We start from the raw sequence: 14,368 nt of genomic DNA, 5'->3' as shown, positions 1-14,368 counted from the left end.
TCTTGTACTAGAGAAAAGAGGAAGCCACGCTTCCAACTAATAGAAATGAGTCAAAAACAGATTGAAGGGCGAGAACAAACAAGAAATGGATATAAATGAGGAAGCAGATAAGGAATTTCTGCTTGAAAAGAGTTTATATTACTCTATCACTCAAGAAAGAGGAAGCCACCTTTATCATATTCTGCTAACAAATGTGAGTCCAGCAGCGTCGATCAACTTGGTTCAGTGAGGACACAAGAGAATTAAAAATAGAGCTTAATTAATATTTCTTAAAGGAATAAGTCATACAAATTAAGTCTCTATTTATACTAAGGACCCTAGGGTGGTTCGACTCTCTTTTGCGATCCGGGAAAGAACCACATAGAAAACCCGGAAAGGGACTTAATTACGTCCGACTCTATATCCTATTACATTCATGGCTTTCAAGAGTTTTCGCCTTTCAGATGATTCCTGCGGAGACTATCAGAGATGCATGGGGGAGATTCAAAGCCTTGCTGAAGAGGTGTCCCAATCATGGTCTGTCCCCAACAGTGCAAGTCATTACATTCTTCAATGGATGTATACCTGAAGCACAACAGGAGTTAAATCTTAGCGCGGAAGGTAATCTTCTCATGAAATGAGAGGAGGAGGCGATGGAGGTGATTGAAGAGCTTGCATCCAGTGATGAAGGATGGAGCAACGAAAGAAGTAAGGTGCATAGGGTGGCTTCTACCACGGATCATGATACAATGAGCACCTTATCTGACAAGCTGGATACCTTAACCATGAAGTTCGACTGCATGGCGATGGGGCAACCGTCTCAAGAGCCCCAAAGAAATATGGAGGATGCGAATTATGTGCAAGATACAACCAGTATGGGAACAAGGGGCATCCCAATCTCTCTTATGGGAACCCCAATAATGCTCTGCAGCCTCCTCCGGGATTCACAGTTTCTGATGGGATGGTGAACGACCCAAAGAAGATGACCACAAAGGATATACTCAAGTCCTTCATGCTACAATCTAATAAGGTCATGGAGCAGAACAATCAGAGGATGGAGAAGGTCGAGACGGATGTACACGGAATGGCCACTCATTTGAAGAACATTGATGTTCAGATTAGCCAGATTTCCCAGACTGTGAGTACTCTTACTCAACCAGGAAAATTCCCTTTTACCACCATTGTCAATCCCAAGGACTGCAAAGCTATAAACTTGCGGAGTGGGACGAGCTATGAGGGACCCTCAATGCCCTCAGGAAATGAAGGGAAAGTACCAGAGAAGTTTATTGAAGAGGAGGGATTAGTTGAGGAAGATGAAACGGGGACGATTCAGGTCACCACTCCACCTAAGGAGAACGCATTTCCAGCTCCACCTACACCACCTGCAGCTCACACTCCTACTGAAGTGAGGATTCCTTATCCTCAACGGGTGCAGAAGAAGAAGACAGATGCACAATTTTCGAGGTTCTTGGATATATTCAGAAAGGTGCAGATCAACATCCCACTGGTGGAGTCATTAAGCAGATGCCCAGTTGTGCTAAGTTTCTAAAGGATGTGGTCTCCAACAAGAGAAGATGGATGGACTATGAGACGATTAATCTGATTGAGAGCTGCAGCGCCATTATTCAGAAGAAGCTGCCGGCTAAGTTGAAGGATCCCGGGAGTTTTACCATATCCTGCATAGTAGGAGATTGTCAAGAGGGAAGAGCTCTATGTGATATGGGTGCAAGCATCTGTCTGATGCCGTATTCTTTCTTTCAGAAGTTGAAGATTGGAGTGCTCAAGCCCACTACTATTTCACTGCAGATGGCGGACAGAACAGTGCCGTACCTGAAAGGGATTGTTGAAGACATCCTAGTCAAGGTCGGGGAATTTATTTTTCCAGCCGACTTTGTGGTTCTAGATATGGAAGAAGATAAGCACGTCCCACTTATCCTTGGTTGACCTTTCTTAGCTACAGGGAGAACACTTATTGATGTCCACAAGGGAGAACTCACTCTTCGATTGAATGAGGAGAGCATCACATTCTCCATTTATGACGCAATGCTGAGATATGATGATGAGGATGCTTGGAGGTTCAGGCAGTGCAAAATGATCGAGGTGATTGATGATTGCGTGTGATGAGTAGCCCATGTTATCTCGTGTCAGGACAGATTGGAGTAATGCCTATCACAGTCTATGCTAGCTTCAGACTATCTGCAAGCGCCCGAGTTCACTGAGGAGCTACTTCATTTTGTGGGAGCCCTTGATTTTGGTGTAGAGATTCCAAGAAGGAACAACAAATTTCTATCACTCAAAGATCCGGCGGAGGAAGAAGAGAAAGAAGAGAAGAAGGAGGAACTTAAGCCGTTGCCTTCACACCTCAAGTATGCCTTTCTAGGAGAGAATGAGACGTATCCGGTAATTGTCTCTTCATCACTTACTCCTATTGAACTCGATAAGCTGTTGCGCGTGCTTAGGAAGCATAAGGGAGCTATAGGGTAGTCCATCTCGGACCTCAAAGGAATCAACCCTATTGTTTGCATGCACATAATTTTATTGGAGGAAGGATCCAAGCTTAAGGCACATAATCAAATGAGGCTAAATCCGATAATGCAAGAGGTGGTCAGAAAGGAGGTATTGAAGTGGTTGAAAGCCGGAATCATATACGCGATATCTGACAGTGATGACTGTTATACAAGGTGGCAATGATGAGATGATAGCCACAAGATTGGTGACCGGGTGGCGAGTTTGCATAGACTATAGGACACTTAATGCAGCCACGAGGAAGGACCATTTCCCTCTCCCGTTTATTGATCAGATGCTTGACTGATTGGGGGGGGGGGTATGAGTACTACTGCTTCCTAGATGGATATTCTGGATACAATCAGATCTTGATCGCCCTAGAGGACCAGTACAAGTCGGCCTTAATTTGTCCGTACGGTGTCTATACCTTCCGAAAGATGTCTTTTGGGCTTTGCAACGCCCCGACCACATTTCAGAGATGTATGACGTCTATCTTTCATGACATGGTGGAAGATATTATGGAAGTGTTCATGGATGACTTCTTGGTCTTCGGGTCTTCTTATGATCAGTGCTTGGATAATCTGACGAGAGTATTGCAAAGATGCGAGGAGACCAACTTAGTGCTCATCTGGGAGAAGTGCCACTTCATGGTACGTGATGGTATTGTGCTTGGGCACAAAATATCCGCTGCAGGTCTAGAAGTTGATAGAGCCAAGATAGCGGCGATTGAGCAAATGCCACCACCGTCTAATGAGAAAGCTGTGAGGAGCTTCTTGGGGCACGCGGGATTTTATAGGCGATTCATTAAGGAATTCTCTCAGATAGCTCGCCCTCTGTCCAGCCTGCTAGCCAAGAATGTCAAGTTCCATTTCTCCGCAGAGTGTTTACAAGCCTTCGAAATTCTGAAGAAGGCGTTGGTGAGTGCCCCCATGCTTATAGCTCCAGACTGGTCTCAACGTTTCGAGATCATGTGCGACGCCAGTGATGTGGCTGTGGGCTCGTCATTAGGGCAGAAAAGAGATAAGGTGTTGAGAGTGATTTATTACGCAAGCCGGACTCTAGATCCAGCTCAGGCGAATTATACCACCATAGAGAAGGAGATGCTGGCTGTGGTGTATTCTTTCGACAAATTTTGCCCATACCTCATTGGAGCGAAAACTATTGTGTTCACTGATCATGCCGCCATCCGCTACTTGTTTTCTAAGGTGGATGCCAAGCCTCGACTGATTCGTTGGGTTCTTTTGCTACAAGAATTCGACTTGGAGATCCGGGATCGAAAGGGGTGTGAGAATGTGGTAGCCGACCACTTGTCTAGATTAGAGCACTGCTTCGAAGGAGAGAATTTGAAGAAGCCGATAAATGAGGAGTTCCCCGATGAGCACCTCTTCTATGCTCAAAGCTCGTCGCCATGGTATGCGGACATCGTGAATTTCCTAGTAGCCAAGGTGGTCCCAGAAGGCCTCAACAAGTATCAAACGAGGAAGTTCTTTCATGATATTAAATTTTATTTTTGGGATGAGCCGCTCCTATTCAGAAGGTGTGCAGACATGGTCATTAGAAGGTGTACCCCTGATGAACAATGGGAAGCTGTGATCAGTAACTGCCATTCAAGCCCCACCGGAGGTCATTTTGGAGCAAACCGGACGGCGATGAAGGTGCTCCAGTGTGGATTTTATTGGCCAAGCATTTATGGAGACTGTCAGAAGTTTGTTCTCCACTGCAATGAATGCCAGAGGACGGGGGGTATCTCTAAGAAGAAGGAAATGCCGATGACTACTATTATGGAGATAGAGCTTTTCGATGTATGTGGGATCGACTTCATGGGTCCCTTCCTGCCATTCTCCGGCCATCAATACATCCTATTGGCGATTGACTATGTCTCCCGTTGGGTCGAGGCAATCCCTACTCTGGTCAATTCCTCCAAGGTGGTGATCAACTTTGTGAAAAAGAACATTTTCACGAGGTTCGGGATGCCGAGAGCCTTGCTTAGTGATGGGGGGTCTCATTTCAAGAACAAGTGGCTGGAAGTTGTGTTGAGAAAATATGGTGTCAAGCATCGAATCACTTCCCCTTATCATCCTCAAGCCAATGGTCAAACTGAATTGGCCAATCGAGAAATCAAAGGCATCTTGGAGAAGACGGTGAATGCCAACAGGATTGGGCTTTGAAGCTCGATGATGCACTTTGGGCATATAGAACGGCTTATAAAACGCCGATCAGCATGTTACCTTATCAGTTGGTGTTTGAGAAATCTTGCCATCTTCCCGTGGAGCTTGAGCACAAATCATATTGGGCGGTGAAGCAGTTGAATGCTGACTACTATAGGCAAGCCTATCTGAACTTGCTTGATGAGTTTAAGAATGAGGCGTTTGAGAACTCGGCAATCTACAAGGAGCACCTTAAGACGTACCATGACAAGATGATAGAGAAGATGGAGTTTTTCTCCGGAGATTTGGTGCTACTGTTAAATGCACGTCTAAAACTCTTCCTCGGAAAGCTCAAGTCAAGGTGGTCCGGCCCCTTCAAAGTCAAAACGGTAATGAAGAATGGAGCTTTGGAGCTCGAAGCTGATGATGGACGAGTGTTCACGACCAATGGTCAGAATGTGAAGAAGTTCCACTCTATGGAGCAAAAGGAAGAGGTGTTCCGGCTCTGTTTGGAGGTGAAGTGACGCACTATGGAGATGTCGAGCTAACGACTTTAACCAAAAGCGCTTTAGGGGAAGCAACCCCTAGTAGGTAACTTTATCGCTTTTTGTGTGACTTTTCTTTCGTTTATTTTTGGGTGTGTTTGTTTTTCCTTCATTCTTTTGGTTCTTGTACCTTTAGTCTCTTTGTTTTTTCTCAAGTATCTCATTGGAATGTGGAGTTGGTTTTGCTTCGAAACTGACGTTTTGTAGGATTGAGTTGTAAACACTAGTTAAAAGGGAGTGTAAACTCGGAATGAGAATAAAAAAATCTGCCTAGAAAGGCTCACCCGGCCGGGTGAGTTTACTGCCAAAAAAAAAATTCCACCCGACCGGGTCGTCCAAGTTGTGAAGGAATGTTCCAGAGAGGGGTCGAAAGAGTTCACCCGGCCGGGTCTGAGCCAAACAACGTCGAGTGTCCAGTGAGCATAAAATTTCCTCCACCCGACCGGGTGAATTTCCAGCTGAAAATATCCACCCAGCCGGTCCGTCGACGCGTGCCCTATGTATAAAGCAGGTACATGTGTTTTGTTTTCCACTCTTACCCGCCTCTCTCACCCGTCTCCCCCCCCCTCCCTCGAATTTCTTCACTTTACACACACAAATTCACTCAAATTTCACACCCAACACAAATTCCATCCACCCATCTTCAATTCCCACTTGCTAGAATGTTTTGGTCCGATAATGTGTGTATTTGGAGGAGTTGTGCTCACAAACTCAGGAAAGAGCCCTAAATTTTGAAATTCTCTCACTATAAGCAACAAATGTATGTTCTTCACCTCTAATCCTCTCTATCCATGGATATGATGTGCAATGTGTGATGGGTATCAAGTTTATAGCCTTTACAAGTTGAATTGATGATAGTCTTGTGCTTAATTTGTGAAATTGTATGGGTTTTGGTATGAATTTTGCTTGTGGTGAAGCCATTAAGTATGCATTGTTGAGTGGAGAGACTACATTGTCTTGCTTGAGTTGAAGTTGAGGTTGGGCATGAAAATTGTTGCTATTCTTTAGTTGTGAGAATAATGTTGTTGGATTTGTTGATTGAGCATTGACTACATGATGGGGGGTGAAATTGATGATTTTTGTGAGTTTAGGGATTGAGTCTATCTCCCTACAAGGATTTTGGTGAACAATGGGCATAGGGATTGAGTCTATCTCCCTACTTTAGTCAAGTTTATAGATTTTAGAAATCGAGTTTATCTTTCTAATTTCTAGCTAGATTGCTTGTGTGCCCTATATGTTGTGATTGATATTGAGGATGTTAGAATTGAGTCTATCTTCCTACACTTTTGATTGTGACTTGAGTTTGGGGGAGCTACTAACATTTTTATTCTAGGTACCTACTCCGAATGGCCCCAAAGACTCTCAAACAACAGAAGGTTGGCGTCACTCTTCGAAAGGGGAAAACAGAAAATGGGAGGCTTTGGCAGCACTAGACAACCTACCGTCCGGATATCCAAATTGGGGCACTCTCAACGGGCTCGGAATCCAGCAATCCTGGGATGTCCTTGTCCAAGCTGGACACCTTCAACATTTGTTCTCCTTGAAGCTCGGGTCCTACAAGGCCCTCACGGTGGAGTTCTTCACTACCCTCACAGTGGAGTACTCGGGGAGGAACATCAAGTCAATGTCCTTCCTCCTCGTTAACGAAGAACACACAATTTCTGTCGAAGAGTTCAATGAACTTTTCCAACTGATGGAAGAAGGTGAGGAAGACATTCTCAAGGATCCCTAGTCTGAGGATTATAATAGAAACGAGTTCTGGAGCTTGATCAGCAGCGAAGCGGTGTTCACCCCATCCAGAGCCAAGATTAACACAATCAGATTATTCTGTCATTCGGTACATGGCAAAGGCCCTGGTCTACTTCCCTTTAGCGCACACAGAAACAGGCAACATGTCCATGGAATACTATTTGTATTGTGGGGAATGCTCAAACGAAGGAGGATCAACATCAGCCATTATATAATCAAAAACCTGGAGAGGCAGTCAAAGAAACAGGGCGGCAAGCTGTGTTGCGGCGGAATTGTAGCAGCTTTGGCCTTCAAATTTGGAGTAAGCTTTGGGGGAAGAACCCCAGATCCCGGTCCCATGATATTGGACTGGGACACACTTAAGAGGTCCAACATCATTCTGGTTGATAGATGGGGCGCAGGGTACTTCAGAATTGACCCAAACACGTGCATTAGGTTCCCCGACCCACAACTTTCGCGGTCGGCGGATGGGGCTACAAGACCAATTGGAAGATGGATACTTCAGACCACTTGGAGAAGATCGAGAATGACCACCCTCAAGGGGAAGGAGCCGCTGATGCCGTGCCGAATTATGTCAACCCCGACTATCTTCCGCAACCGCATATCCCCGAGGAGCCCATGCAGACAGAGACTACTCCAGCAACTATGAACGAGGATGACGAAGAGCCCGCCACGGAGTATGAAGAAGGCCAGGGCAGCCGGGCCAAGAGGAGCCGACCACGAGGGAGGCCATCCAAGGACAGTTACTTGGCGAAAATTGCGGCAGGAGTTAGATCACTTCAGGTGAACCAAGACCAACAGGAGGCCCGGTGGATCCAGGCGCAGCAGTGGAACGCGGACGCCATGGCATGGAGGGGCCCAGTGTGACACCCGACTTGACAACTTTGGTACTCGGCTGGATCATTATGGAGAGCAGCTTCAACAGCTGCAGACTCGTTTCGATACTAGTGATGCCGAGCGCCAGGCCTTTTACCATGCGTACTACACGAGGTTCCCGCCGCTGGCCGAATAGAGGCATCTCAACCATCCACTTCTCTTCAAACTTATTCTATACTCTGTCTTGAATAAGTTTAGGGGGGGGATTCTGATGTGGATTGATTGCTCCTTTCTCCACTTGCTAATGATGTGTACTTGTGTTCTTGAGACTATTTTTAGCTTTCTTTTTATTGTTTTATTTGGTGTCATTTGGTGTAAGTCCCGCATGTGGGACTCAAATTCGAATATGGATGAATGTAAGATAATTGATGCTAAGTACGGGGGTTGATGGCTTATGATGATAATTGTTTTTATCTTAAAAATTGTGGTTAGTATGGTTAGGGACTTGCGTGATCAATTCATGATTTAATTGCGAGTGAAGTGCTTGTTTGCTTGGTCAATGCTAATCCTGGTGAGATTTGAGCCATACTTTGTTCATGTGTGATTTGATTGGGTACTCGCTTTTGTTTCTAGAACTTGCTCCTCGTCATATCGAGTCTATATAGTGGATGTGAACTTAAGGGATGAAGTTAGGCATTCTTTGATTATCCTCATACACTTACAATATCCCTAGTTAGCCTTCATAGCCAAAAATGTGTTTGATAGTTGAAGAGAAATGTTCTAAACCACTCTCTAAAATGAAAACCTATAAGAGGGGAGAAAAGCAAAATGTACAAAAGATAGGAAGGGATATGATAAAAAAAATAATAAAAAAATAAATATAAAAATAATAAAAAAATAAATATAAAAATAAAAAAAAACAAAAAAAAATGGAGGTTAAACTAGACGAAGTCTAGAAGAAAAAGAAAGAAAAAAAAAGAGATAAGTAGTGTAACTAAATGAAAAGTGTGATGGGGCTCTTGAATAAGTGGGTCTTGGAAGTTCGGAGGAAGCTTTGATAGAGAATTATTTTGGCGAATGGTTGTTTTGGAGATGTGTGTTTCATTATATTCTTTAGTCACTATAGCCTAAATTTACCCTACCATCCAAAGAGCCTACATTACAACCCAAATAAAGACCTTTTTGATCTTAAGTTCACTTTCACATCAGAACAGAGGAGATGTTTGACGTCGAGCAAGCCTATTGTAAGCATTACATGTTACTTGATTTGAGTGTTTATATCACCTCTTATACACTTGAGTGAGAGGGAAAATGAAAAAGGGAGAAAATCACACTCCTAAAACCCCGTGAGAGCATTGGTACCAGGTGATGTACGAGACAGTAGCTTCAATTAATGTTTGGTTGATTTGTGTATGTTTCCTACCTTCGAACTTGTTTTGAAAAATTTTCTGAAGCAATACATCAATCCCACATAGTTATTGCAAATAATACCTGCAAGTGTACAGGGTTATTGTAGAAAATAGCAAGCAAGAGTATATCGTATCCCACAGAGACAATTAAATGTAGAACTAAGTACCACGAAACAATTTCGACTACTATCCAGACGATCAATTTTGGTTTTGAAACTATCAACTACTGAAAGCATATAAATTCAGAGATTGAAATAAAACACTTAAACAAGAGAACAAAGAAGCAAGTTGCAGACAGAGATGAAGAAATATGCAAAATTCAATGATCCGATGCAAAACTTATAGCCTAACCTAATTGAAAATAAATTACCATTTAAAGTCCCTAGAATTGCTGAATCAGTAACATATATGAATTTAACCATTTCCCAAGGTGAGAAATCCGCAGATTAAGTGTAACAATTGAAGTCCCCTTCTAATTCTTAGACTTAACTCCTAACAGATCGATTAGATTAATGACCCCACTCAGAATCTCAACTCTCCCGAGTTTTATTGAATAAAGCTGTGAATTATTCCTATTTCAAGATTAATTATTTCATCTCCCGATTACTCTAAGAAACCCTAACACTACCAATTGGTGATCAAGCAATTGATAGGAAACAGCACAGGAATAAACCAAACAATTAAAAGAGTTAGATAAAAATGAAATCAATTGGATTAAAACTATGAATCAATGCATCTTCACCAAGAATTCTACATAAAAGAAGTTATATTCATGGAAGAAAACAAGTCTAAACTAAGGAAAACAATGGAAATCATGATGCGAATCGCAATTGGTGGAGGAATTGAAACTTGAATCTTCAATCTTCTTCCAAGAGTTCTTCACAAAGAGAGAGCGTGTGTTTTGTCACTTGTCGAGAATGCCTAGAATTGACCTAATTCTTCCTTTTTATTTCCTCTTCAGAAAATTGCGTTTCATCTCTAAAACACGCCAAAATGACGGACCCGGCCGGGTGGAATTAATCCACTGGAAATTCACCCGACCGGGTGAAAGTTTCTGGACTCTCGCAGGCTTAAGCATGCCACCCGGCCAGGTGGAACTATAGGGTAATAATTCACCCGGCCGCGTGAGATTTTCTGGACAACGCAGTGTTCGTATAACGGCCATAACTTCTTCTACCAAACTCCGATTGAGGCGTGCGAGATACCCATGTGAAGCTCTTTTGAAGACGAAGAGATTGATATGTATTAGGGGCTGATTGAACTTCAAAAGTTCCAGTAAATATTGTCTCAAACCAAGGCTGCTGCACATCCACATATTCTGTACCTTTTTCGACACATTCTTAATAAATTGGTCAACATATCAACATAATAGAGAAGTAGATATAAACACGCCTAATAATGGACGAAATATGCTCAAATTCATATAAAACCACCCTCTAAAACCATGTAAAATCCAAGTATGTCAACTCCCCCAAACTTACATAATTGCTATCCTCGAGCAATGAAGAAAAAAGAACTAAAAGAAGACTTGGATTTAAAGGGATTTTAGACATCATCATCGTCTCAAAGAATACGGAATAAAGGAGCATATCACAATACGAATTCCATCAAGTTAAGCTGTCGAATGCACTTTTACTACTAACTCATATATCACCTTGGATTCATGTTTCACTCGTATGTATATATGTGTGTTTATTCACCCCACTCAAAAGTGTATAAGTTATCAAGTAGTCGCTCAACTCAAGCAAAAATGCATGGTTTACCATAAACTTGCTCAATGTCTAACCTCTCCTCTACCTCGTGTGACAATAAATCAAGAGTCTGGAAGGTATTTTATTTAGGTTATAATGTAGGCTATTTGGTAAGGTGAGGAAATATTTGGCTAAACTGACTGAAACCCAAAATGTAAAATCCCAAGAAATCACAACAATCAACTTTTAACTTCAACCATTTTCAAAACACTTCTTGATAATAACTAGACTTTGTCGAATTTCTTCCCAACTTCCAAAGACCTCAAATTATTCTCTATATACAATTTTTTTCTCTTTTTCTTTTTTTTCTTTTTCTTTTTTTTTTCATCCACACTTTTTTTTCTCTCTGAGTACAAACTCTACCAACCTTCTTCAATTATACTCTCCCAACTCTTCTTTTCATATCTCAAGATTAATTAATAATTCCACCCGGCCGCATGAGATTTTCTGGACAGCGCAGTGTTCGTATAACGGCCATAACTTCTTCTACCGAACTCCGATTGAGGCGTGCGAGATACCCACGCGAAGCTCTTTCGAAGTCGAAGAGATTGAAAATTATTAGAGGCTGATTGGACTTCAAAATCACCAGTAAATATTGTCTCAAACCAAGGCTGCTGCACATCCACATATTTTATACTTTTTTCTACACATTCTTAACAAAATGGTCAACATACCAACATAATAGAGAAGTAGATATAAACACGCCTAATAATAGACGAAATATGCTCAAATTCATATAAAACCATCCTCTAAAACCATGTAAAATCCAAGTATGTCAATATACCGACCAATATCACCATCAATTGCGGTGATCTCATCTACACCAGAATCGTCAGAAGCAGTAACTGTACTTTCATGATCGGGTCTAGGATTTACCTCGGATATCACTGGAGGAGAATTAGATTGTGACGTGGTTGATTGAGGAGGTTCTATAGTGGACGTGACCTGCTCGGCGGTGGCACTAGCTTGTTCTGTTGGTTCCGCCTCGGAGTTACTTGGCTGAGGTGCCGACTAGGTTTTTGGGACGTTTGAGTCAAAAAATAAGGCCCGAGTTATTTCAAGAAGAATCCAATTTTTCCTTTCAGCTACCCCATTTTGTTCAGGTGTGTAGGGGCAAGTTGTTTGATGAATCAACCCTTGTGTTTTAAAAAAGGTTTCCATATTCCCATTAACAAATTATCTACCATTATCAAACCTAAGGATAGAGACGGTTTTGTGAAACTGTGTTTGTATCATTTTGAAAAAAGATGACAAACTTCTCAAAAACTTCAGATTTATTTCTCAAAAAATATACCCAAGACATACTAGTGCAGTCATCAACGAATAACCAAAAATATTTAAAGCCATGATCACCAGTAATAGGCGCAGGGCCCACACATCAGCATGAACTAGAGAAAAAATATTTTTAACACGCGTATCATTGGATTTAAAAGACTGTCTAAGATTTTTAGCCAACACACAAGACTCACAAGAAATGTCTTTAAACTGGAAAATTTGGGAAAAAGCAATTTAAAATAACCTGCAGATGGATAACCCATTCTTCAGTGCCACAACCAAGCTTCTCTGTCAACAGATCCGTGAGCAAGCATTGCGGCGCCACCTTGGTGAGCTATCTCGTCCACGTAATAGAGGCCTTGACGCTTAGTGCCACACCCAATTATCCTCCTCGTCCTCATATCATGTAAAACACAAAAATTTGGTTGCATCAAAGAGTACAATTTAGCTTCTTAGTCACATGACTAATAGACATTAATTTGTGAGACAATTTCGGCACATAAAGACAATTCGATATGATAAAATATAATTTTTCAGATTTCAAGGGACATGTAGGCAAAGCATGGGGTAACCAGAACTTTGGGACTCAAATGAACATTCGGAAATAGGATTAGGATTTTTTAATCCTAATCCTTTACTTACCTCCATGACTCCCGCCGCCTCCATGAATCCCACCGCCTCCTCTTTGAAAATCGGCGAATGCCACTTCTCTGACCGCTGCCCCTTGCCGTCCAGGAGCGTCGGCGACCTCCTGGTTGCCCGCTCCGGTTGCTGGAAATAAACCCCCTCCGCCGTCGTTCACCCCAATTGCCAATGTTGCCTTGGCTTTTTGATTCTCGTCCCACCATTCCGAGAATCCGACGAGAAGGAAGCACGAATCCTTTGTATGTTTCTGTTTTCCACAATGGGAACACCAAAGCTTCGATTTGTCTTGTTTGAACGGGCGGCGGTGGGTGGCGGATGTCGCTCCGGGGCGTAGAGGCGGAGTTATCATCCGTTGCTGGTTTCGGGCTGCAAAACCGAGACCGATCCCGCCCGATGATGTAGTGGAATCGTTGGTTGCGCCGGTTGGATCTGTGGTCGTTGCCGGCATAAGTTTGAGCCGAGCGGCTTCCCTCTTGATCGTTCCGTATGCGATCTCCGCTGAGGGCCAAGGAGTGTCTTTGAGTATGTCTCGTTTTAACGGGTTGTATCGTGGGTGGAGGCCGGTTCGGAACTTGAACAATCGCCGCGTTCCAATATACCGTCGGAACTTCCCGATTCCCTTGTAGCAGCAGTCGACGGGTTGATGTTGGCATCGATCCACATCTATCCATGTCCCGTGTAAGTGTCGCCAATATGTTTCGAGATCTTGTTCTCCTTTTGTTATTTGTCCTGCTTTCTCCTCTAGGTCGTACAACAAGTAGGGATCGGAGGAGCTTTCGAAAGTCACGGCCAAGCTTTCCCACAAAGCTTGGGCAGTTTGGTGATGGGCGAAGTCGATCATGATATTAGGTTCGATGGTATCTAATATCCATGAGAAAACGATCAAGTCCATTTCCTCCCAGTCGGAGTATTCAGCCTCCCCTGTTTTTGGTGGTGGTGGTTTGGCGGTGATGTGTTTGAGCACCATTCTACTTCCGATCTGGATTTTCATCAATCAGGCCCATATCGGATAATTCGTTCCTTCGAGCCTGATTGCAACTGTAACACTCTTGCTCACCTTCAACTTGGAATCATCTATTCTTGGTTTGATCTCGTCGTCTGCCATTGTTTAATGGCCGAGAGAACTGTATATTTTTTTGGGCTATGATGATTTTCTAAGCCTTACTCTGATGCCATGTCGAATTATCATTCTCATTCAACTTATGTTCTCCAATGTTTACACGCCTTTAAATAGGCTTAGGAATACAATAATTAAGGTAAAGATTTACCCTAGTTTGCTAGCCTAATTTACGGTAAAAATATTCACATAATCAATTACAATTATCCTTAATTTATTCTCCCTTAATTTGATCTCCTTTGATTTCTTTCCAACAAAAACTAGGGCACCTCTTTAAGTGCAATATGTTATTTGTTTCCCTCGTCACCACCCTTAGAAAATTTCTTCTTCTATACTCTCTTCTTATCTCCTCTTTCGTCAAATAACCAATCAGATCTACGTGAGCAACCGGTTGGAATTCCGCGCAACATCTTAATATATGAATTGTGTT

The 14,368-nt window shown here is 42.7% G+C and overlaps 1 pseudogene; it reads right to left on the bottom strand.

The window, feature by feature from the left end:
• Positions 1-12,810: 12,810 nt before the first annotated feature.
• Positions 12,811-13,926, bottom strand: LOC148932809 (uncharacterized; annotated as a pseudogene).
• Positions 13,927-14,368: the final 442 nt, after the last annotated feature.

This window comes from Salvia hispanica, chromosome 2, assembly GCF_029641045.1.
Source record: "Salvia hispanica isolate PSC_SH4W2 chromosome 2, Shi_PSC_v1, whole genome shotgun sequence".
Classification (NCBI taxonomy): domain Eukaryota; kingdom Viridiplantae; phylum Streptophyta; class Magnoliopsida; order Lamiales; family Lamiaceae; genus Salvia; species Salvia hispanica.
The sequence above is the reverse complement of the archived record's forward strand: the minus strand, read 5'-3'. Positions and strand labels throughout refer to the sequence as shown.